Here is a 26,140-nt window from a genome sequence, read left to right on the forward strand (position 1 = left end):
AGGACAGAGAAAGGGTTGGGAAGAGCTTGCAGGGGATATAAATAGGAGTGGTACCTCACCTTGCTCAGGGATGGTGGTGGTCAGAGGGTGCTTCCTATGTAGGGACGCCTAAGGGAGAGCTGAGGGAAATAGCAGGAGTGGTCAGGCTAAGGCTAGACAAAGGAGGTGCAGTGGAAGGAGGGCCTCTAAGGTAGAGAAAAAGCACAATAACTGTGGGTCTGAAAGTTGAAGAAAGCCAGGTACAACAATGACCTGCATGGCAGGCAGAAGAAAGTGCAGAATTATGGAGCAGGGTTGGGAGCTTCTGGAGAAATCTGGGAGATGTGGCACCAGATCAAGGGGCCTTTTAGGCCAACATGTTCAGACTCCAGTCTGAAGGAAGGGAGTGTCCAGTGAGCATGGGTCACAGCATCACATTTGAATTTTAGCAAGAAATCACTCTGGCTATGGCAAGTAGAATATTTTAAACAGCAATCATCCCAGAGACTGGAAGGACAGTGAGGAGATTGGGCAATTGTCAGGGCTACAGAAAAAAGCATCGCAGATTGGATGGTAGCAGGGCATGGAGAGAAATGGACCATTCAGGTTCAATGTCCTGGAAGCCGATTAGAGTGTGGGATGTTGAGAAAGAAGTAACTGGGGAAGTCCTGGGGCTCTTCTGACCGGAGTAACCAGACAAACGAGAGAACTGAAGGAGCAAACATTGAGTGCAAACCAGGTCAGCAGGGTTGGGAAGCAAGAATTGAATTCCTTTCTGAACTTGATGAGTGTGATGGTTAATTTTAGGTGTCTTCTTGATTAGATAAAGGAATTCCATCACTGCATTACTTTGGGGTATGTCTGTGAGGGTGTTTCCAGAGAAGATTGGCATGTGCCAGAGGACTGAGTGGGAAAGATCTGCCCTTGATGTGGGCAGGCACCATCCAATAGCTGAGGGCCCCCAAAGAATAAAAAGAGTGTTCTCTCTCACAATCCCTCCCCTCCCCCTCCCCCACCCACCTCTACACTAGAGCTGGACACTCTCCTCCTCCCCTTAGATATCAGAACTCTATGGTCTCCAAACTTTAAGCTCCAGGACTTAAACTAGCTGCTGCCCAGTTTCTCAGGCCTTTGATCTCAGACGAAGAATTTGCAATCAGCTTCCCTCCTGTTGAAGTCATCAGACTCGGGCAAGCACCCCAGGGTCTCCAGCTCGCACACAGCCAGCCTATCATGGCACTTTTTCAGCCTTCAAAATCACATGACCCAATTCCTCTAATACATCCTTTCATATATATATATATTTTATGAAAATGGCATATATATAATATAATATGATATAATGAAATAATATAATATCTTCTACTGGTTCTCTTTGGAAAACCCTAATGCAGTGAGTCTGAGATACTTATGGAAAAATCTGCTTGAACGACATGGTTTTTGGGTACATTATCTACCTACACAAGATAAGAAGCCCAGTTAATCTGGATAATATTGATGCTCAAACGAACAATCTTATATTACTGTATAAACCAGGTAATGTCTGAAACAAGTGGCAAAGAATACTGAAAACACCATTCAGAAATCTTTCCCAGTGTTGCCCAAGATCATGGCAGGGGCACGGGTTAGTGTTAATATGGATGATTGTGAAGAGAGTGTGTCTCGTAGTGACTAGTCACAGCCTTACAGGTCAGTAGGTCACCCAGCATCAGGAGACAGGTTTACAGGCGCCGTGAGGGCCAGGAAAGCACCAGCCTTCAGGCGCAGCGGTCCTTCGTGGAACTGGCTGGCTTCTCAGGAAGCTCCACCTCACAGCCACGGGGCAGGACAAACAAGGCTGTCTCCCTGAGCAAATGGGGCCAAGTCAGGAACTGTGAATTTGGTCTCTATCAAAAACGTCTCCAGAGGGCCTGAGACTCATTTCCAGCTGTTTCATAGAGAACCCATTTGAGGAACACAACAGGGCCCGTACAGCACCTTTAAAATAACAGCTTTCCATTAAGCTGTGAACACTAGGAAAACATTTCTCACAAATATTTTTTAACCGGCTTCCAACAGAGCATTGCCTTATGTAGCCACCCTGGCTGAAACACTGCTCTCGTTCTGTGAGGAGCCCCAGGGCCTCCTGTAGACGGGAGGGCTCTTTTGGCTTTTTCTAGGAACAAAATGGAATGAAAATTCTCCCCACTGTCAGTTATGTGAAATATTCTTTGGCTCTGTTTCATAAAAATACGTATTAGAATGAAAGTAATGGCAAGGAAAATAAGAATTCCATTCTTTTAAAAAAATATATTATTTGAGCACTTGCTAGATGCCAGGTGCTGTTATACATGCTGGAGATAAGAAGTAAATGACAAGATCTCTTTTGTTCTCAACAGGCTAACCTACTCATGTGGAAAGAAAGGGAATAAACAGGAAAAAAAGATAATTTACAACTGGGCCGAGTGGTATGAAGAGCTAGAAATGGTTTGGAGGGCCAGTCTGTGGCAGAAAGAGATAAGTGGGGACAGGGTATACAATTAGAAGAGTTGACAGGTAGGTTTAATTGCAATATTTCTCAGAGGAAATGTCTGAATGAATCCCAAAAGACAAGAAGGAGCCAGTCACGTGAAGACCGTGGGAGGGTAAAGACAGGCAGGAGAGACAAGTTCTCAAGTCAGTGTGTACTCTGGGAACCAAAAGAAGTTTCACATACAAAAGCCCAGTGAAGAAGAAGAGAGTGGTAAGACATGAAATTGAGCTGTGGGCAGGATTAGATCATGCAGATCCGTGTAGTCACAGTAAGGAGGATTGGATTCATACCTAGGAAACTTTATTTGGCATGACTACCAGATCAGCCAGAGCCCCAGGAAACAAGAGAGCTCTTGGATGGGCTTCTAAAGAGAATATAATGCAGGGATTATTTAAAAGCAAGGTTAAAGGAACGAACAGGGGTTTTTAGGGTCCTGAGCTTTGGAAGAACAAACATACCTTTCTAAAGGCCAGGATCTGTCCTGTGAAAACAGAGCCAGGGAGGAGGAACCATTCAACAGAAGATGTCACCATGAGAGAATAAATGCAGGCATGGCTTACAATGTGCTACAAAGCAGCCAAGGAGTAGATGTATGGGGAGAAATATTCCACCACTCCTTTTTCCTGCCCTCCCATTGGCTAAAGTCAACCAAAAGCCAGAGCATAAAGGTATCTAGATTACCAAGAGTCCCTCATGGTCATGATGCTGGGCCAACACTTGGCAGAAAGGGAGATTTAGAGATTGGGGTGAAAGGGTAAATAACCTAGCCCAAATGTTACCTATTTAGTACAGCATTTCCCAGACAGTATTACACAGGACAGCAGAGAAAACATATGCCAACACTGTCACTTACTCCACTTCCTAGTAGATTAAAGCCCAAGGCCAGTGTGCAAGGAAAAGCAATTAAAATATAAGTAGATCCCACAAGTTCCTGTTTGCGTTACAAAGACAGTGAGGGTTTTTTTTTCTTTGAAATCAGCATTTTCTGTGACATTTAATATTTAAAATCAATCTGAAGACATTAATTACACACAGAGAATGCCATTAAAATAGGCCAGAAAAAAATGTTCTAAATTCACAGGAATTTTTCAAATGCAATCCTGAGGAAACACTGTGATAGTGTTGGAGGGGATACTTGTATGATTGAAGAGAGTCCAAATTTGTTCAATTTTCTCTTTGAAGTATTTCAGATGACTCCAGATCTGGTCAGTCTCTGCACATCCTAATCCATCTGTACAATATCCTTTACCTGTTCCCTGTAGCAGGGTGGATACGAGTGAAAATTCTCACTGCCACCAGAGAGCCTGATACATACTAGCAAAGATGTAGAACCAGCATAACTCAGTGCTTAGGGACACACAGTCTGTCACTGTGTCCCTGGCTCAGCTACCTACATATTAAAAATGTCTGGGAAAATTACTTAACCTCTTTGTACCTTAAGGTCTCCATCTTTCAAACAGTTGATAATGATACAGGTTGAGCACCTTAATCCAAAATACTCAACAATTTGAAACTCTTTGAGCACCAACATGACTCTGCAAGTGGAACAGTGCACTTCTTGAAAGTGTTACATGGAAAAAAATATTTAAAATATTGTGTAAAATTAACTTCAGGCTATGAATATAAGGTGTCTAGAAAACATAAATGAATTTCATGTTTAGATTTGGGTCCCATCCTCAAGGTATCACTGACAAAGCTCCCTGGACACCAAGCTGAGCAGCTGGCCCACTGGTCCCTACCGAGAAGCATCAGCTGAGCAAACTGGTAAAACTACAGATCAACGACCTGAAGGATACTTAACTCATAGTATTTTTCTGATACACTTGTTATGGGATTGAATAAATAATAATTTCTAAAGGTTGAGAGTAGTGCCTGGACCGTAATGAGCAGTAAGATGCTATCCTCTGGGTGCATCCACAAGACTCCATGAGATCCTCCAGCATGTCACTCAACTCCTTGCTGTAACCATGTGTGGCTGTGCATTTCCTCCATCTGAGCTGGAGTTTCTGCAGAGCAGAAACTGACCTTTAGCCAACTCTGACTCCTTGATAGTTTCTTCACTACTTCATTTCTTCATTTCACAAATAATTATAGAATGCTCACCATGCGCTTAATCTTTCTGGACTCCTCGTCCAGTTTGGTGATCAGATGAATTGTATCATTGAAATTTTCTGTGACTTTCTTGTGTATAGTATGTCTTGTCTCTCCAGATAGATGTGGAATATTCTGAAGGATAGAGGTAATATCTGAAATTGATCCTAACTATCTATAAATTGTATTTTTCCTGCATTTTACTTTGTTTCATCAAAGCCAGTGAAAGGAGTTTCAAAATTAACGATATACCCTCAGTAACTATTGAGGAGTTACAATGTGCATATAAACAACTGTCAAGTAAGGTAGAAAAGACTGTCAGGTAAAATACAGAGAGGATTCAGGAATGATCAGTATTACTCTTGGTTGAAAGGTCTTAATAGTTAAATAATTTGGGGTACAAGTTATAGAAAGTACTATGTTAGCTTAAGAGAAAAAAAAAACCCCAAAGCCAAAGGAGACTTGAGTTCAAAAATATACCCAAAGCATTCAAGAACAATTGGGCATTATAAAGCACCTAAAGCAGGAATTTGCAAACCAAAGAAATCTTCCCATTTCTGTACAACTGGAAACCACCATTCTCCATGTGCATCTAATTCACTCTTTTTTTCTTCAGCTTACTTTTCTTGTATCTCTGCCCTGATGGCTCTGAAATTTTATAATACGAGTCATAGCCAAAAATAACTGGCAATCTCTCAGTTTTAAGATCCAAGCTCCTGTGGGACAGAATTTGATAAACCTGGTGTGGGGCTAATTCACAGAAAAGGGATGTCAATCAGATTGTCAGACCTCAGAAAACACATCTTGTCAAGGGCTCAGGGAAGATGTTGTGGAAGATATAGTACTTGGCCTCAAAGAGAATGCCTGTACAAGTCAAAATAGGAACATCCACATGCAAGACTCCACTCCATTAACTGAAGTCCTTTGGGAGTCCCCAGAACTTGGGTGGTGTGTTGGAGGCAGCTTCATACCGGCTTGCAAGAACCAATGGTTAAATTTTCATTTCTAGATTACTTATAATAGCTAATACAATATAAATTCTATGTAAATATAAGTTATTATCTATATTGTTTAGGGAATAATGACAAGAAAAAACTGCTGTATAAATTCAGTACAATTTTTTTCAAACATTTTTGATCCTGGATTGGTCAAATTTATAGATGCAGAACCACAGATATACCGACTATCTAAAATGTATTGCTTCATATCTATTTTCTTATCTGATATTATTAGTTATGTTTTTATGTTTCTTTCTGTCCACTGTATATGGAGGGACAAAAAAGCAAATGATGATATAATCGTGTGATAATGGGGTGCAACTTCATAGTCAATGGCATTACATTAGTAGCTTGAAATTAGCCAGATTGGAGTATCAGGTGATGGAAATTGACAAATGCCATAAGTCAGAACTGGATTTGATTTTTTTTACTATTAGTGTTTTTTTTTTTATAATACTTTAGAGATCAGTAAACTATGGCCCAAAGGCAGCCTGCCACTTATTGTTGTAAAACAATAAGATTGGTTTTTACGTTTTGGGGCTGGAATAAAACGATAATGATATTTTGTGACACTTGAAAATTATATGAAATTCAAAATCTAGTATCCATAAATAAAACTTTATTGGAACACAGCCATGTTTACATATTGTCTATTGTTACTTTGTGCTATAACAGCACAGTTAAGTATTTGCAACAGAGGCCATATGGCCTGAAAAGCCCAAATGTTTACTGTGTGATTCTTTTTGGAAATAGTTTTCTAATATGGTCTAGATTTAAGAAAGTGAGAAGAAAGTGTTAAGAATGAGAAAATTCTTAAATGTTAAAATGAGAATGGAGTTTTGTCTTAGTGTTACAGTATGAATAGCACAGAAAGTTGAGGAAACATTCATTCAGAATTCAAGAACCATTATCCAGATCAACAAAGAAATCTTTCTCTCTACTTATAAAAAAATAAGTGAGGCAAGTACTCTACCAACTGAGAAAGATGGTAGAATGAGATGGACATCATTACCTTAGATACACGTATAGACATGAATGGTGTGATTCTACTTTGTGTACAACCAGAGAAATAAAAAATCGCGCTCCATTTGTGTACTATGAACTGAAATGCATTATTCTGTCATGTATAACAAATTGGAACAAATTAATTAATTCAAAAAATAAGTGAGGTTGTGATTTACTTCTTAATTGCTTCACTTTCTTCATAATCAAAATAAATGCAAATGCCAACTGATATTCATGACATGAGTGATTTATTTGCTGAATCGGTATTCCAGCATTTATTGATAACCTGATTTTGTGACACCATTGCTGGTAATAGTATTATGAAAACTGATAGTGCAGGAATGACATCAGGGAAACTAGCAGAGCCAGCGGGGCCAAGAATCCAACTCTCCACCAATGTATCTATTTTACTGGCAGAACCTCGATAATTATTTTGTAACTCTGGAGTCTATTAGAAGGCTTACAGCTATCAAGAGAATTATCCTGCAAACCAGGATTAATTTTGATCAGTTTCAGCAGTTTAGTATTGTAATAATTACCCATCTCTCAAACTTCAGCCATCAGCCCTGTGCCAGTCAATTTTGCCAGTATTTTTAGGGTAGCCCAAAAGGTGTTGTCCGCTGGATATCTAGGGTCTGTGTTTTGATAACTAATTACTGTTTCTGATTATATAGGTGCAGATAGAGAGGTAGGCTGCCACTGTTGCAAGCTCCATCTACCAGCTGAAATGGCTTCCAGGAAATGTAAAGAAACAGAGCCTGTGTTTCCCTCTTCATTTGCCCTTTCTTTTTCTTTGGGGAATTAGATGTGTAAGGATTAAGATATTTTTAAGCAAGTGCACATGAAGGAAAATTTAGAAAATCACTGCATAAGCCCAAAGAATGACACAGACTCAGAGAAGAACTAAAAAGATCCTAAATTTACACCACAGGCTGATCCCCAACATAGAGATACTCAGTAATAGTTAGAAAAAAAAGTAGAAAAACAGCAATCTCCAAAGGGAGTCAAATCTGATTTTCAGAATTACCACATTATCATATTTGAAAGTCCAGTTTTAAATAACAGTAGTAACAACAACAAATCACAAAGGCATACAAAGAAATAAGAGAGTATAGCCCATTTGAAGGAAAGAAAATGTCTATGAGGAATATCAGATAGATGATAGATCTACTAGACAAAGATACAAAAACATCTGTCTTGGAAATTCTTAAGGAACAAAATGAGACATGAACAATGTTTTGAAAATGATGTGTGCACAAAATCTAAGTGTTTTAGTCAACTTTTTCACTGCTGCTCCAAAGCTTCTTGCACTGTCTCATGTGTGAGCTTTTGGGGGGCCACTTCACATGCAAACTATACTACTAAGCATCAGTAAAGAAACAGAAAACTTAAAAAACAAAACAAAAAAGTATTCTGGAAATGGAATTACAATAGCTAAAATTAAAAATGTTCTAGAGAAACTTAAAATCATATTTGAGCAGGAAGAAGAAAGAATCAGTGAACTTAAAGACAGATGATTGAAATATTGAGTCAAATAAACAGAAAAGGAAAAAAAAGATTGAAGAAAAGTGAGTAGAGAGTCCAAGGCAGCACACCAACATATGTATTATGGAAGTTCCTGAAAGAGAAGGCAAGGGGAACAAAGCAGAGGAATTATTTGAAGAAATGATGGCAGATTAGGATTGTGGCTCAGTGATAGAGTGCTTGCCTAGCAAGTGTGAGGGACTGGGTTTAATTCTCAGCACCACTGACAACTAAAAAAATATTTTAAAAAAGAATGGCTGCAGACTTCCTAAGTGTGACACAAAATATAAATCTGCAAACTCAAAAGCTCAACAAATTTCAGATATTATAAATTCAAAGAGATTCACAATGAGATACATTATAATCAAACTGTCAAAAGACAAAGTAAAGAGAGAACATTGAAAGCAGGAAAAAAGAAGTATTGAAACTTATTCAAAAGTATTTTCAAAGTGATTTTTAAAAAAGCTGCCAATTAACAATTTTATACCTAGAAAAACTATCCTTCAAAAGTGAGGAAGAAATTAGGACACTTTCAGGTAAATAAAGGTGAGAGTTCATTACCACCAGATCTTCCAAGCAAAATACACCACAGAGATTTCTTCAGGTTGAAATAAAGGAAGACTAGATAATCATGAAAAAACAGAGTAAAACTAAAGTTCTCTAGTAAAACGTAAATATATGTGCAATTATAAAAGCTAGTTTTATTGTAATTTTGATTTGTAACATGAATTAAAAAGACAAATGCATTCTTTGTTCTAATTAGTTATACACAACAGTAGAATGCACTTTGACATACCATACATAAATGGGGTATAATTTCTCATCATTCTGGTTGTACCTGACATAGAATCACACCAGTCATGTAGTCATACATGTATATAGGGTGATAATGTCAGATTCATTCTATTATTCTTCCTATCCCAACAAATACATTTCTAAAACAGTTATTAGACTATGTTTTAGGGCTCATGGTGCATAAAAAATTTGTGGTATCACTAACGGAAAACGAGTGTGGGAAGAGATAATACATTAGAGCCAAATTTTGGTATGTTGCTAAAGTTAAGGTGGTATATATTCAAATTAGAGTGTTATAACTTTAGGATATCAATGTAATCCCCACGGGGGCCACAGGAAAAAAAAAGTAGCTATAGAATATGCTCTAAAGAAAATGGAAAAGGAATTTTAAAATTTGACTACAAAAATTAATTTAAAGAAAAAAGGAAGTTAGTGCAGGAAATGAAGGACTAAGAGCCATAGAAGTGTAGAAAACAAATGACAAATTAATAAGTCCTCCTTATTAGTGATTACTTTAATTATAAGTGGATTAAACTCTCCAATCAAAAGACACAAATTGACAGGATGTATTTTAAAAGCATGCTTTACCTAGGATGCACTGGGTTTGATCCCCAGTATTGGAAAAAATTCAATTATGTACTGTCCACAAGATACTCATAACACAAATAGGTTGAAAGTGAAAACATGTGAACAGGTATTCATGCAAAATAGTAACCAAAAGAGATTTGGAATGGCTATACTAATATCAGGCAAAATAGACTTAAATTTTTAAAATGTTACAAGAGACAAAGACGCCATTACATATTAATGAAAGTTTTGATACAGCAAATCAATATAGTAATTATGAACATGTATGTACCTAATAATAGATAAGCAAAATATATGAAGCAAACATTGTCAAAATTTCTCAGAATATCTCCATAGCAAAATTCCAGTCCTAGTTAAATCCAACATTCAATTTGGCCCTGCTCTGGTGCAGCTATTTTGGGTAATTTATTAAAGCAATACCATGTTCATTGGTCTTGTTTAATTCATGATTATTGGACACTTGATGGTCTTCATTGGTTATAATCTGTTCAGTCTTCCACTATCCTATAAAAACACTTTATTTCTTTCTCCATCCTCCCTCTCAACTTATAACTTTGCTTATTTCACCAAGAAAGCAGAAGCAACCAGAAAGATTTTCCATTAGTTCCAACCACCATATTTGTCTACAAACTATCTTTGTTGCCATTTTCTTTTCTGTTACAAAAGAACATTTGCATGAGGTCAACGCCTTTTCTTGCTTTTGTTAGCCTATTAAAAAATATTGCTCCAGAACTTCTTCTCTCTTTATATTAACTCTCCTCTTTGTGTTAAATTATGAAATCTTCCATAAGATTTTGTTCTCTACCATTCCCAGAAATTGTTTGTCCATGCAACTGATGAGCTCCATTTTGATAAATTCAATGACCGAATCTTAGTCCTCACTTGACTTGAAAGATCAGATTTAACATCTGATCATGTCATCCTTTTCAGAGTGCTTTCTTCACTGTATTTCCAGGACAATCTCTTTCTGGCCACATCTTTTAGTTTCGTTTTCTGTAGCATCCTCATCTCCTTGACTTCTAAATTTTGGTTCCCAGTTCCCAGTCTGTGGGTCTCCTCTCTTGTCCAACTACAAACATTCCCTTAGAGATCATAAACCTTTGTATGGTTTTGAATACCACCCACATAAAGGAAACTTCATGTCATATTTCTATGGTCCAAAACACTACTCTCAACTCGTTTATATAAGTGCTGACCCAATATCTTATTAAACTTAGTATATTTTTATTAAACTTAGTATATTCCAAATTGAGTTCTTGATATTTCTACCCATTCCTGATTCACCTATCATTGTCCCTTTCTCAATTAATGACACTTCTGTCCTATCTAAACCCAGAATCATCCTTGACTCCTCTAATTCTTTCACATCTTGTATCCAAATGATCAGCAAATCATATCAGCTTTCCCATAAAAGAAGTCAGACTCTCATTTCTCACTTCTGCCCCTGCTACTACTTTGGTGCAAGTCCCCACTTTCTCATGCACACTGCCACAGAGCTCCACAATTGGCCTCCTTGCCTCTTCCCTGTCTTCAAATCTATTTTCAAAACACAAGCCAGTGTGATCCTGTTTGAAATTCATATCATGTCCCTACTCAGCACAAATCCCTCCAATAATCTCCCAACTCACATCAAGTAAAAATCAAGTCCTCACTATGACAAACAAGATCCAAAAAGATGTGCTCCCCCGGCACCCCCTCTCCCTCTGAAATCATTTTGTACCCCCCCACACACACACTTGTCAGTTGTTCCAGCCACTCTTGGAGGCAACTTCCTGCTCAGGTCTCCCTCTAGCTGCTCCCAGTTCACTTCCTCCAACTCTCTCTCCAACACCATCTTCTCAGTGAGACCGCTTCCTCCCACCCCGCCACTCTGCCTAAAATGTTGACTATTTTCCTTTGTACTGGTATGGAATTTCCTATGCTAATACCTGCTTCCTTCTTCATCCTTAACATTCACCACTATCTATCAGAATGTTTGTTGGTAACTCTGTGTGTGTGTGTGTGTGTGTGTGTGTGTGTGTCCTCTAGATGCTTAATGCTATGGCAACAGGATTTTGTTTTTTGGAGGGAGGGGGTCTGTCCTGCTACATTCACATCACTGGAATAGTGTTTGGAGGCAGGGGAAGGATATGAGAAAGCAAGGAGCCAGCATTGAATATTTCCACTGTGGACTTTGGTTCTGTCATTCAAAGGAATATCATTATGTCTAGACAGGCGGTTGGTAAGGTGTGTGTGGCAGGATTGGGGTGTCTGCAGTCAAGTTGAAAGGATCTCTGAAAAGAAGGAATACTCAGCTTTTCTTCAGAGACTCCACCAATGAGGATGAAGATGAAGTGGCGTTAGTAGTATTTTAAACTGATTTTGTTTAAAATACATTTTTACCTGAATTGGATTCAAGGAATTGGTGAAGGGCAGCCTGCTGCAGAGTAGGCCTTTGAGCAAAGAATAGGAGACCTTTAGGTGAGGCAAAAATAACAGGGCAACAAGGCCAAGAGAAAAGGACCAAGAATGACACCACCTTTGGCTCTTGTGTCATAACCCAAATATAACTAGCGCACCCCTGGCCCAGCTTCAGCACATACGTTTTGATTCAAAGAACCACACTCTGTTGAAAAATGTAAATGAAACCAGTTCCAACATTGATGGAGGGGAAAATTGCCAAGAAATGTGCTTTCAGCACAGAGCCAATCATCCCCAATCCTCTCTCTGGGTCTCTTCCTCTCCATATTCACCCCAGAAATCACCACTGACCCCAGGAACCTCCATCCTGACTCGGGATCCCATGCCCGCTGCTCTCTTCTCCCTCTGTCCCTCTCTGTAACGCACCCCTTTTCTTTCTCATGAATACTCTTGTCATGTCCAAGGCAAACCCCAGGTCCTCTCTGGTCCTGTGGTGTCTCTGTCTCACCATCGCCTCAATTTTGAGAGAGAACCGGAGGCCCTGAGCTGGCAATGCTAGAATTCTCTTAGGGAGGCAGGGGGGAATGCAGGGAAGGCTCTGACCACAAAACATTAATAATTTTCTTCCTCATCAGAGTAGAAGAAAATCTCTTTTCCCTCTCTGGTTTTCGAGTGTCTTAAAATATCTAATATCAAAAGCAGGAGGAGGAATAACCCCCTTGGAAAGACAGAAATACTGGCGAAAGAGAAATCCCTCTTTTTGACTAGGAATCTCAGCCAAGTAAGTTAAAAGGCCAGGATTCTTTTTAACCGTCCATGCCACAAGATGTAAACGAATCTATTTACTCAGCAAAATATTTCCTTATTACATTTTGAGTAATTTCCCATTGAAAACAAACAGTGCATGTCAAAAAGCTTCAAGTGTCCCTCAGGCCCTCAAGGCTTAGAATGGACCCATCTCAGTCTTCCTTCAAGAGAGAAGGCCAGACAAGTTTATTTTTATTTTTGTCTTGCTATTTTGATTTACCAAATGCCACTGCTCAATTGAGCTTTGAAAAAGCAAATAAAAGCTGTAATCATCTCAGTTTAGATGGAGTACAGAACATTAGAACTGGGAGAGATCTGAGAAGGCAGCTAGTTCAACCATATTTTATACAGTGATAGGGAAACTGGGAGTGGTCAGGTTACCAATCTTGACATAGGACACCCAGCTCTCATTAATTCTTCACCAATTAACCATGAGAAAGAAAATAAAGTAATTTCACTTTCCTTTCTGAAATGATCCTCAATGCAATTTATTGGACAACCTACTTTTTTTTGCACTACTATTAAATGTCACTTTTGTCATATACCAGACTTAGTCTCATATTGAACTCTCACTGGTTCTGTTAACTTGTGTGTTCTGGCAGCAGAGTTTCGGACTTCTACTATGTGTAAATTTATAACTAATTTTAATATAATTTTAATATAAGTCTACTTTCATTATTTTTTAAAAATTAGTGTCTTTGATGTTCATTTTTTAGGATTATTTCATTGATTTCTTTGAAAACCTCCTGTTAGGATTTACATATTAAATTAAGGTACACTTCATTGTAGCTTCATTCAATGTCTTGAAAATATTCCTCTTTTAGAAATTGACTGTGTTCTTTATTCAGTTATAATCTGACATTAATGGCATTTAGCAATTTTTTTTGACATTAAAATTAAATAGTCTTGAACCTTCTCCAAAATGCAGGAGGAAATCCATAGTAGGTTAATAGGGGAATAGGTTGGGTTTTATTGATGAGTCTGCAGGTGATATGGGATCTTCAGCCAACTTGACAAACTGAGGTCTTACTGAAATCTAGTTACTTTGACTCCAAGAGCACAGGGCTCTTGCAAGAATAGATGAGAGCCTTCTTTCATTTGGGCTGGTAAGTTCCCCCCAAAGAATTCACAATGCTTCTGCTACAGAGTTAATGCTGGCTGTTAACATTCTAAAACCCGTGTAAAGGAAGAGGGCCGAGGTCTCAACACTGAGGATGTCAATTTTCATTTGAGTCCTCTGTTTTCAGTAGGGCACCTCATGCCAACTTTTCTTCCATGTCTGGTTATATCCCAAATCCAGACAGTTAGAAACCGGGAGAAGTAGTGATGTGACCGGGCAAGGTTAGGGGATGGAATGTGACTGCTGAATACAAGGACATAGCCAATCTCTCTGACTTCAGTCACACCCTAGAGTCTTGTCTGCATAACCTGGTGCCCAGAATTCCTGAGCTTCTCAGGAGCTATGGTTTGTTTTCTATTGGTTTCTCTGTCCACAAACTAAGTTCTCAATTTTTTCTCTACTTTTAAGTCAGTTAACATTTTTCTGCTTTCAAAATGTTAATAATATAACCTTACCATAATTTTCTTTTTTGTCTTTGTAGACTTAGACCTTCTGCACATTCTTTTCAGACATTCAAAATGGCCATATTACCCAAAGTGCTATGCAGAATCAAAGCAATTCCAATTAAAATCCCAACATCATTCCTTACAGAAACATAAAAAGCAATCATGAAATTCATTTGGAAAAATAAGAGACCCAGAATAGCCAAAGCAATCTTTAGCAAGAAGACTGTAATAGGAAGTATCATAATATCAGATGTTAAACTATACAAAACTATAGTAACAAAGACGGCATGGTATTTGCACCAAAATAGACATGTAGACCAATAGTACAGAACAGAAGACACAGAGACAAACCCACATAAATATAGGTATCTCATACTAGACCAAGGTGCCAAAACCATACAATGGAGAAAGATAGCCTCTTCAACAAATGATGCTGGGAGAACTGGAAATCCATATGCAGCAAATTGAAACTAAACCTCTCTCTCTAACCATGCATAAAACTCAACTCAAAGTGGATCAATGACCTAGGAATTAAACCAGAGACCCTGCGCCTTATAGAGAAAAAAGTAGGCCAAATCATCATCATGTTGGATTAGGCCCTGACTTCCTTAACAGGTTTTTTTTTGAAGTTTGTAGAGAGTGAAGATTAAGTCATATATTCAATACACATGAGTTTCCGTTATTTAATAATGTTTCCATTGTTTATTTTTAAAATGCTTCTTTCATTTATTTTGAGGTATATCTTTTTAAAACAGTTGCATTTTAAAACCCAATTTAAGTCTTTGTCATTTCTCTTCCTTCTCCTTCCCCTCTCCTCCTCCTCCTTCCATTTTTGGAGGTATGATTTATATAATTTCCACAAATCTTAAATGGACAATTGAATTGATTTTTACATGTGCACCATACTTGTATGTTCAACTCCCAAATCTAATTATAGACCATTTCCAGGACCCTGGCATGCTCCCCTCTGATCCTGTGCTGTGGTCTGGGTTCTCTTGGAAGCAGACTCTGAGACAGAAGTTGGTGTCCAGGATATTAATAAATATCCTGGACACCAACTTCTGTCTCAGGATCAATGCTTGTGAAAGTGAGGAAGGGAAGCAGAATTGGGTAGAAGGAGATGCAAAGGTGGGATATGGGCTTACAGCTTCAGCCAAACCTACAGGAAGTTCTGGAACTAAAAGAACCCATCCAAATTGTGTTGCATCCATTTCAATTGGGCTATCCTTCCCATTACTCAGTTGAGGCAACTCTCTGCTACTGATGCAATCCTTGAAGCACTTGACAGTTGAAGGCTTTTGGCTGACAACATGCCTCCCAGGGGGATGTGGAAAGTGCCTCTGCATCTCTACCATAGCCTCTTTGTCAAGTTTCCCCACAGAAGACACCATTTAATTTCTATTAACATAGATTGATTTTGCATTTCTTTTAAATGGAAGCACACAGTATGAACTCATTTCATTCTAGTTTATTTTGTTCAATGTTATTCCTGTGTGGTTTATTGTGTAAGATCTTACCATAATTTGTCTATTTTTCTATTAACGGAAATTTAGATTTTCATTTTTGGCTATTATGGAACTTGTTGCTATAAGCATTCTTATACATATATAATCCATGTTTTGTAATTTATTTTCTTTTGGAACACATAAAAACTCATTTTCTTAATATATATTCCAGGAGTGGAGTTGCTAGATCATAGAATATACGCCTGGTTGGTTTTAATATTTATTGCTAAATGGTTTTTTAAAGTTGTTTGCATTTTCAATTTGTTGATTTTGTTTCTGTTAAAATTTTGGTTTCTATGTCACTGATTTCTGCTTTAGTTTTTCTTTTCCTTCATTCTATTTGAGTTAAATTTGATCTTCATTTTGTAATATTTTGAGAAGGAGACTTACATCATTGTTTTCCCACTTTTCTTTTTCTAATATATTCATTTAGAAGTATAAAATTTTCTTTGGTCAAAACTAAACTTCATACATTTTAATATTGTTAATTATTCAGTTCAAAATAGCTCATAACTTTTGTGATTTCCTGCTTGATGCACATTTTATTGATGTTGAGGATATTCTACTCTTCTCTCTGTTATTGATTTCAAGTTTAATTATACTGTGCCCAGAGAACACTCTCTCAGTCCTGTGACATATTTTGAGACATACTCTATAATCCAGAATATGGTCTATTTTGGAAGACATTCATCTAAACTTGTATGTGTGTTCTGCAGTGGTTGAATGTGAGGTTTTTTATCTATGAATTAAGTTCAGATTGTCCATGTTTTATTAATGCTTTTCCTACTTATTGATATTAATTTATATCAGTTATTGAGAATGACATATGAAAGTTTCCAAATATTATTGGATGATCAATTTCTACACTAAATCTAGCAACTTTTGCATTATATATTTTAACTATATTACTAGGCATATGCAAATGTCTTGATGAATTAGCTCCTTTATCATTAACATATCTTGCAGTCCCTTAACATTTCTTACCTTAAATATTATAATTTGAATCATAGCTATCAGCTATCTTTTAATTAGGATTTGGAGGACATATTTTTTCTTCTCTTTTTCCATTTCCCTGTGTCCTTATAAATAAATCCTCTCATAAACAATACCTTAAAGTCTGTCTCTGGTAAACAGCATATAGTCATTCTTGTTTTAACCAGTTGACAAATGATCTCAGCAAAGAAAGCAGAATTCCAACTCATCTAGTGCTTTCATTCCCACAAATCTCCTATGTCTCTGAAGACATAATTTCAGGATTGTTTTCAGTTATTGCAGTGCGAGCACTGGGCGACTATGATCTGTATTATCTTGCCGCGAATTGCAAGTCTCTGAGTTTTACCATTTAATAGCAAGTTTAACCATACACGTGCAATATGATTAATTCTTTTATTTGATCTAACATTTTTTAAAAAATCTGATTTAATGTTTTGTGCTTATTTTTTTCTTTTTCACTTTACTTTTAGATAAATTTCTCTTTTTAATTCTAATATTTTAAACATTCCCTACCCTAGATATCTGTGATCCTTGATACTCAAAAATAGAACAAAACTATTGACCCTGTTCACCACATTCAATGAGAAATCTCTCCAGGATTTTGGCGAGTTTGTAGGGACTCCCGTCCTCACGGAGAGGTTTCCTTTTGAATGTCTGTCAACCCTTTCAGCGTCTCTAGCAGGCCTTTCTCAGAGCTGGGCGCCACCACAGCTTCACTCTGGCCTAGGGGTGTTCCCTTTCTCCCTTTCTGTTATTCTCCCCAACACCACACTCTCCAAACCTCTTGCCAAGCTTTTCATTATTGCCAAGCCTTCTGCAAAGCCTTTACTGAAGACCTGAATTATAGCAGCCCAGAAACTTAGTACCAAATGAAGCCAATCCCTTCCTGAATGTTCTTTGATCATCTTGACCTTAGGGATCTCTCACAAATCACCTTTCTCTTGCTAGTTAACTTGACTCCTTTCTCTCACTGGATCTTGACTTTTACACAGGTTACATTTTTTTTTCTCTCCACCTCTATTCAACTCTACCCTCTTCTCCACATCCCCAAACTGGTTAACATACCATGCAAGAAAAAGTGCACGTGGTCTCTGGATGTCATGTTTGCCCACACCAAAGTATATGCATGTGGTTGTAAATCTCAGTATTTCCCCCAAATTGTCTCTGAATATTGAAAAGAGTCAACATAAAAGCAACTTTTCCCCTGGTAACATGATTTGTGGTATTGTTTTATTCTTTCTCTCTTCCTATGTTCATTCTACAGAAGGTCGCCTTCAGTAATATTTGCTTCTAAATTCCTAATGACAGTCAATCAAGAAATATCTATTCACTGATTCCCCTCCTGTCTTTTCAAACAAGACATCTAACAGCCTTCCACTTCATGTCCCCCAACTCCCAATTAATGTTGACATCATCTAAAAATTTCTAGATTCAAAATTGCTATTAAATTCTTTACTTTGTACAAATTACCTTTCCAGTAACACTTTTAAGACTTCCTGGGAATAACAGCAAGGAGTTATCAAGCTCTAACGTCTCTCTGCTTTCTTTTTTTTAATATTTATTTTTTAGGTGTAGATGGACACAACACAATGCCTTTTATTTTTTATGTGGTGCTGAGGATCGAACCCCGGTCCCGCCCATGGTAGGTGAAAGCTCTACCGCTGAGCCACAATCCCAGCCCCTTCTCTCTGCTTTCTGTTATTTTCTAACTGGAACAGGTAAATATGGACATAGACTTCTTTGTCACACATTTATTTGATTATTTGAATAGGAATTTGGAATGGGAGAGGAAATTACCTGTGTTCTTAAATGTAATGGAAGTTAACCTGCATCTTGAACTAGCAATGCATCAACTTTTTTGAAAGCAAAATCTCCTATTAAAACTTGATCCTTAGATTGTTCTCTGGCCCATTTTGAAACATATGATAAGTCCTACTTAATTTACCTGCTCCAATTTTCTCCCTACAGTGACCCTGCCATCACAGTCTGAAGCCACTATCCATTATTTGCCCAGGAAAAGTTTATTCAAGGAATGCAAATTTATTTGAATATTTTCCCTGGTCTGTTTTTATTTTAAAATGCCTATAACATTTCCACTGTATAACCCAGACTTTATTCATAAAACTCTGTTTAAAATTGATTTTTTTTGGTGAGTTAAATGCACCAGCAGGACTGTTACTTAAAGGAAGCTTTCAGTGAATCCATTTTGCAAAGTAAAGTGTTTTTTTCTTTCTTTTTTTTTTACATGAATAAACTCCTATCCCAGCCCATTTCCACCTCCTCTTCCCACTAACAACAATAACAAAAAAAAAAAAATCTGTTTTATAAATTTGGATTTCTGAATAGTAAGTGGGGCTTACCATATTTCATTTAAAAACCAAATATAAACATTTACAGGCTCTGCACCACAGTTCTCTCATATCCATATGAATACTTATGCATTCTCTCTATTGGAGAATTTACTATTTCTTTTTCAACACTTTCACTTTCTTTTTTTGTCCCCCTCCCATCCCTGGCAGACTATGTAGATACTTAAAAGGAACTGAAATGAGACTCAGGCAAGATCAAAGAGAAATAATGCTTTTCTTTGTAAATGTTATAAACCTTTTAATTTTTCCCCTCGGGCCCAAAACTCCTTTGGCTTTGTCCTGTCATTATTACTGGCCTCTCATAGATAAAGCAAGTACACAATGGCAGGTTTTGATGTTTACTGTGCTTTTCGACAACGAAGCCAGCAGCTTAGAAGAATCAATTCATTTGCTAGAGTTTAACTTTCTGGCAAAAACTTCTATTCCAACGTGATTGTCTATTCCCATTTCAGGAATTTCTTTGCATGGTGCTTTTCCCAGCCTGGACTCTTGATATAGTTAGTAATAATGTCTGTTACAGGGACAAAGGGTCCAAAAAATAAGAAAAACTTGCAATGAATGATAAGCTTTTGCAGTTGTCCAAGAAACACAATAAAGTGGTGTTATTGAGCTGTGGTGCTCACTAATAGGACCTGCTTCTGATGATTAAGGGAGAGTACTCAGTAGGCTTCATGCTGAAGTAATTAGCAGAATTTTTGATTATATTCTGACAAGTTCAATACAGAGTTGTTTGGTTACTTTCTACAGTCACAAAACACATGGAAAACACATGTGGCATTGCCTAGAGTTTGTTCTACTTTAGAGGGTGTTGATAAAATATTTTTTAAAATGTAGTTCACAAGCCTGTAACATTCCTCAACCCTACAGGATGTAAACCTACCTCCTAGTCAAAAGGCAATGCTTTGGCAGAGAACCCTATTGCTGCCAAGTTGTACCCCCCCCAACCAGTACTGCTCTACCCCATTTCTGACCTAACTCTCAACCTGAGCCATTTTCTGGGACCTGTAGAGCTGTGTATTCTGGGCAGGCAGACACCTAACTGGGACATGGTTCTAATTCCCTTTTTCCAGCTTTTGCAAGGGTTCTATGTTCCTAGAACTATGACACCAGGCTCCCAGAAAAATCCAAGTTAAAATCTTAGCAGGCAATTCAAAAGGAGTGAATGAACACTCAGCAAATAAAACCACCAACTCCCTGCTATTCCTCTCCCTCCATATTTCCCATATATCTTGAACCCATATTGAATCCATCCATCATCACTATCAATATCTTCCCTAATTACCATCATCTCCACCTTGGATTAACACAATAGTTTCCTAAAATCTCTCTTGCCTCATCATTATTTTATTAAAAACATTCTCCTACTGTGGTCAAAGTAATTCTACTGTGGTTAGTCTCCTATAGTTGCAAAATAAAATACAAAGTGATCATCTGTCTTCCCTTCTCAAAGCACTTTACTGACTCCATGAGCCTTTAGGATTAAGGTCACAGTTTCTGTCATGGATTGAATGGAATGGCATATCATTTGTTGTTTAGACCAATCACTACTGAGAGTGAAGGAGGGAGTTATCCTGGGACCACAGATGTGAATAGGAACTACACCAGTTCAAACCAGGACAGAGTCAACCAGAGCATAAATGGACATACACTTCATGGTCTGATCCCATCTAAACCTTCCAACCCCACCTCAAAACCTATTAGGGAGGCTGGGGATGTGGCTCAAGCGGTAGCACGCTCGCCTGGCATGCGTGTGGCCCAGGTTTGATCCTCAGCACCACATACAAACAAAGATGTTGTGTCCGCCGAAAACTAAAAAATAAATTTTTTTAAAAAAAATTCCCTCTCTCTCTCTCTCTCTCTCTCTCTCTCTCTCTCTCCCCTCTCTCTTTAAAAAAAATAAAATCTATTAGGGTTTGGATTTTGAAAGTCCCCCAAGGTCCATGAGTTAAGGCTTGGTGGTAAACTGTGACTCTATTAGGAGTTGGGGACCTTTAGGAGGTGAGGCCTAGTGGGTCATTAGATGTGGGCCCTTGAAGGCAGTATTGGGTTCCCAATTTCTACCTCTCACTCTCTCTGCTTCCCAGATGCCAAGTGAGTAGGTCTCTCTACCACTAACTCCCTGCCGTGACATACCGCCTTGCCAGAGGCCCCAGAGTAATGAAATCAAGTGACCATGGACAGAAAACATGAGGCAAAATAAACCTTTCCTCCTTATAAGGTATTTTGTCACAGTAACAGAAAACTGACCAACATGTACCTTTTTCTCATTTTTGCACATTCTCATTACTTTGAAATCTAGTCTCTCCAGCCACCCCTCCGTTCTAAATGAGTCTGTTAGGTCCCTACTTAGGCTCCTCTTGTTTTAGGAAGCTTTTCCTGGTCTTTTGAGATGAAAGTCAACGTGTCTTCTTTGGGGGCTTTCTTATCAACTGTGTTTATAACTTGTCTCTTCTCAACTCCTATAGATTGCTATGTTCCTTGAGAGTCAAGATCCTGGGATTAGTTGGCTCTCAACATATAGGAGTGAATTAATGAACTCCATGTGCTACTGGAACGTGGACCGGGAGAGATCGGGAAACATTTTCAGGCTGATATCTGAGCTGGACCCTGAAATCTGGGTGGCCTCAGGGAGCCTGAGGGAGGATACAGACACAGCCAGGAGAGCAAAACCATCACTGCTGTTGCAGAGGGTACCAGGAACGGGGCACACGGAGCAGAAGGGTCCATTTTCCCCATGACTTGGGTTCACTTTGCCCTGAATTTCGGACATGAAATAAATCATCATCTTTAGTGACTGGCAAGGAAAAGGTAAATTAAGATGTAATCATTAAGGGGGAGAAGGTGGTGTATGGAAATGAACACGAGAGATACTTCTGTGATGTTATTATTTTTTTCCTGTGACTGAGGTACACAAATATGTTCAGTTTAATAAAATTTTGCTGATAGATGCATTTCTGAATATGTATATTATAACAATTTTAAAATAAAATGAATAATTTCTCTCTGAATCCCTTTTCCAAACTGGATAAGTAGGGTCACACAGGGTGCTAAATAAAAACTCCAGTTTTCCATCCTTTCTCCGGCTATAGCTTGATTCTGGAAAGCCTGCCATAGGGCTCAATGTGTCTGAAAACCTTCTAGACTTCCTCCACAGCCAAAACATGAGGATGGTGAGTAAATAAAAATGAGCCAGCTTATTCATTGCTTAGGTGCAAGTTTAATTTTCTAAGATATGCTTTCATTTGTGTTAATTGAGCATGTGTTTCCAATGAAAGTTTCAAATGTGTATTTGAGCTCACCACCCTTTTGGGGGTGCTCACAAACATGCTACAATCTAGCCTGTGTGTGCATCCACATTCAACTGGAACCCACATTGGCAGACATGCATATTTATGGCTGTGAATCTCTGTTCAGTCCACCCATGGCTCTCCCCTCCCCAGCCTCATGTCCCTCATTTCCATTTTTGTTTTCCTGGAGGCCAACTTGCCTCAAGATGCCTGGAATCTTCCCTAGCCCATCCCCGTGGTCTCAAAAGGACACCAGCTGCTGACATCCAGTGGCTGCTTGGCTTCATTACAGATGTGTATTCAGTCTACTTATGCTGGACCCTGTCCCTGTTTGAAGGGAGCCCTGCGGAAGTGACCCCACCACTAGAGAACCTGATAGCTGCTACTTTGTGGGGCGCCCCGATTCTCCCCTGCCTGGAGGCTTGCCTGCTGTCAGACTTGGAGGAACAAGTGGAGGGCCAGTGCTCAGCCCAAGCTGGTCTGACTGGGGCAGAGGACAGAGCACACCCCATTCAATCCGGCCTTCTCTGTCTCGGGCCCCTCCTCCCTCTGCCTTCCTGTCCCCACCCCTCTTCACCCACCCCCCACCTTAAAAGCTTAATGGGTAATCGTTTCCTGACACAAAACTCAACTTGAATTGTGAAACAGAAGCCATTTTTAAAAGAACCAACTCCGCATTTTATTACTTTTCCAGGGAAAACAGGTTTTGCCTTGGCCAGGCCCTGGTGCCACGGTAGGATATGACTTGTGACAGGTCTGAAACGCATTCAGAACAGTAAACACGGAGCCGGCCACAGCACCCTAATTTAAACCGGGGGCACGCTAGGCAGGCAGTGTTTACCACCACACGGCCAAGCACAAGTGGCTTTACTTCAGAGGAAGTCATTCCTTTTGAATCCGAGACACGGAGGGAGAAAAAGAGAATATAAGAAGGAAAAAAGTTTGGTTTCAATATGTGAAATTGGTTCCCCGGAGGGAAACTTTAATTCTTGTCAAATGTTTAGGGAGAATGCAAATGGGAAATTTTCCACGTTTGCAGATGTATTCTCTGGCTCTGAGTTTCTGTGCAAACCCTCTCACTCTCCACCGAGGTGCTTCTAGAGGCCACAAGCCCTGGAAAGGCCTGGCAAAGAGGAAATACAGGATGCCTGACAAGGTGACAGAGTGGCTGTCCAGCTACGGTGAGGAAGATGGGCCTTGTCCTCTTAGGAGGAGGGGGACAAGAGATGGGAGCAGAGGTCTACCCCGAATGCAGCAGTTCCTTCCCAGACAGCCAGAAATTGAAATGGACAAGTCGGAGCAAATCCCTCTCATAAAGTTGCTTTTCACCTTCCTTTCTTCTGGCTGCCCAGCCTCTGTGGGCCCTGGGCTTCTGTGGCCAGAAGGCAGGCCAGGCCAAGAGACCTTGACGCCCCCAGAGAGGGGGGAGAAGCACAGTGCTCTCCATTGATCCTGCCAGGCTGTATAAACGGAGCCTTGGTGATGGGCGTCAAAAACACATTTTCCCAGCCCAAGTGTCTTAAATCCAATGCCCTTGGGACAGAATTCAGAAATTCTAATTATAACAGGCGACTTCGGGGCACTGCTGGGCATAGCTGGTGTTTTGAAGAGGAAGGGGAGACTCAGTGGGAAGAACTGGCAACTTCAGCAATGAGATGGAAGCGCTACAGACATTTTCCCTACAAAATAAAATAAAATAAATGACCCTGCAGTTAGGTAAATATTCTGTAGATAAACAAAGGCTGAGACAGTCCCAGAGTTTAAATTGAGCGGGGCTCTGAAATAAATAGCGTTAGATCCAGTTTCCAAGATGCAGATGGAACCCTCAACTTTGGGAGTATCCAAAAGAGCTTCAGGGACTTAACTCCTCTGGGCAGAGTCCCCAGCAACGACTAGCTCCCCTTAGGTTCTTAGGTGCTCTCAGGTGACCCCTTTCTGTGTCACCTTCCCCATCACCGGAGTGACTTCTCAGCTATTATCCCCCTGTCCTTCCTATAACCTCCACCCCAGAATGTGGTTTCTAATGTGGGTAATTACTGTCTTCAAAACACCCCGAGAGCAGTGGTTCTATGTTGCTCACGTCTGAGTCCCGTGTGCCTACCTTGTGCTGGCACATAGTAGGGACATTCCTTCTGCCAAAGGAATGAATGAATGAGATGTTTCACTTGTAATTAATAAAGATGAGTCTTTGAAAAGACAAGGCAGAAGTATTTAGAACCCCAACTTATCCACCTTGGATCAGCATAGTTTAAATAAAGCTCTGAAGACAAAAACCCCTTGAGGCTATTTTCTTTCCTTCTTTCCTTCCTCCCTCCCTCCCTCCCTCCCTCCTTCTTTCCTTCCTTCCTTCCTGTCTTCTTTCCTTCCGTTGTCCTTCCTTCCTTCCATCCATCCATCCTTTCTTTTTCTCTTCTTGACACAAAAATTGTACAGCATCATGGCGTAATGTGATGTTTTAATACATTTATACATATTGTGTAATGTTCAAATCAGGCTGAACCTAACTACCTAAACATTTATCATTTCTTTGTGGTAAAATGTTCAGAATTCCATTTTCTAGCTATTTTGAACTACACAGTACATTATGGTTATCTGTATAAACCTACTATGCAATAGCATATCAGAACTGATTTCTACCATCCAATCTTACAGTTTGGATACGAGGTATCCTCAAAAAATCTCCTGTGTTAACGTAGGAGGCAAATTTATTAGATTTTGAGAGCTGCAACCTAATCAGTCCATCCTAGTTTGAATGAACTACCTGAATAGTAAATGCAGGCAGGTGGGGTGTGGCCGGAGAAGGTGCGTCACTGGGGGTGAGCCCTGGAAAGATTCATCCTCCCTGAAGCCTCTTCCCCTCTCCCCTGCTTCCTGCCTCTATAACACAGCAGCATCCTCCTCCAGCCCTTGCACCTTGATGTTCTGCCTCATCATCTTGGGCCTAGGACAACAGAGTCAGCTGCCTATGAACTGAAACCTCTGCAACCAGGAGCCCCAAATAAACTTTTCCTCCTCTCAGTTGTTCTTTTTTTGGTGTGGGGAGGTACTGGAGATTGAACTCAGGGGCTCTCCACCACTGAGCCACATCTCAAGCCCTATTTTGTCTTTTATTTAGAGACAAGGACTCACCGAGCTGCTTAATGCCTTGCTTTTGCTGAGGCTGGCTTTGAACTGGCAATTCTACTGCCTCAGCCTCCCAAAAAGCTGGGATTACAGATGCGCACCACTGCACCCACCTCTAAGTTGTTCTTATTGTGGATTTTGGTCACTGTGACAAAAAACTGACACACCAACTATAACTTAGTACTGTTGACCAACCTCCCCTCCCCTATTTTCCCTGCCCCTTGAGGCCATTTTCAATACTAGCTAAAAGGAGCCTGAGCTAGGGACAGTGAGGATCCCCATGGCGCAGGGGGTGTGCCCACATTTGCCCATGATGTAGTATAGGGTTTTGGGAGTTGACTGTGGGTGCAGAGTTTGGAGGCACAAAGTCAAATATGGAGAGAAAGACCAGCTTTGCAGAATAAGAGCCTCCTAGGAAGGGTGATGGCACTAGTAACTGGTATTACCAGATTCCCTTTACACTCTTTTAGGCCAAGGCACAGAGAGCTACTATTAAAATGGAGATGTTACCTAGAAAGGTAGCCCAGTGGGACGTTAAGGAAATGAGTCCCATACATTCTTTGATATTCAAAATAAGGCTTGTCTACTTTGAATGAAG

This window comes from Callospermophilus lateralis, chromosome 13 (assembly GCF_048772815.1).
Source record: "Callospermophilus lateralis isolate mCalLat2 chromosome 13, mCalLat2.hap1, whole genome shotgun sequence".
Lineage (NCBI taxonomy): Eukaryota > Metazoa > Chordata > Mammalia > Rodentia > Sciuridae > Callospermophilus > Callospermophilus lateralis.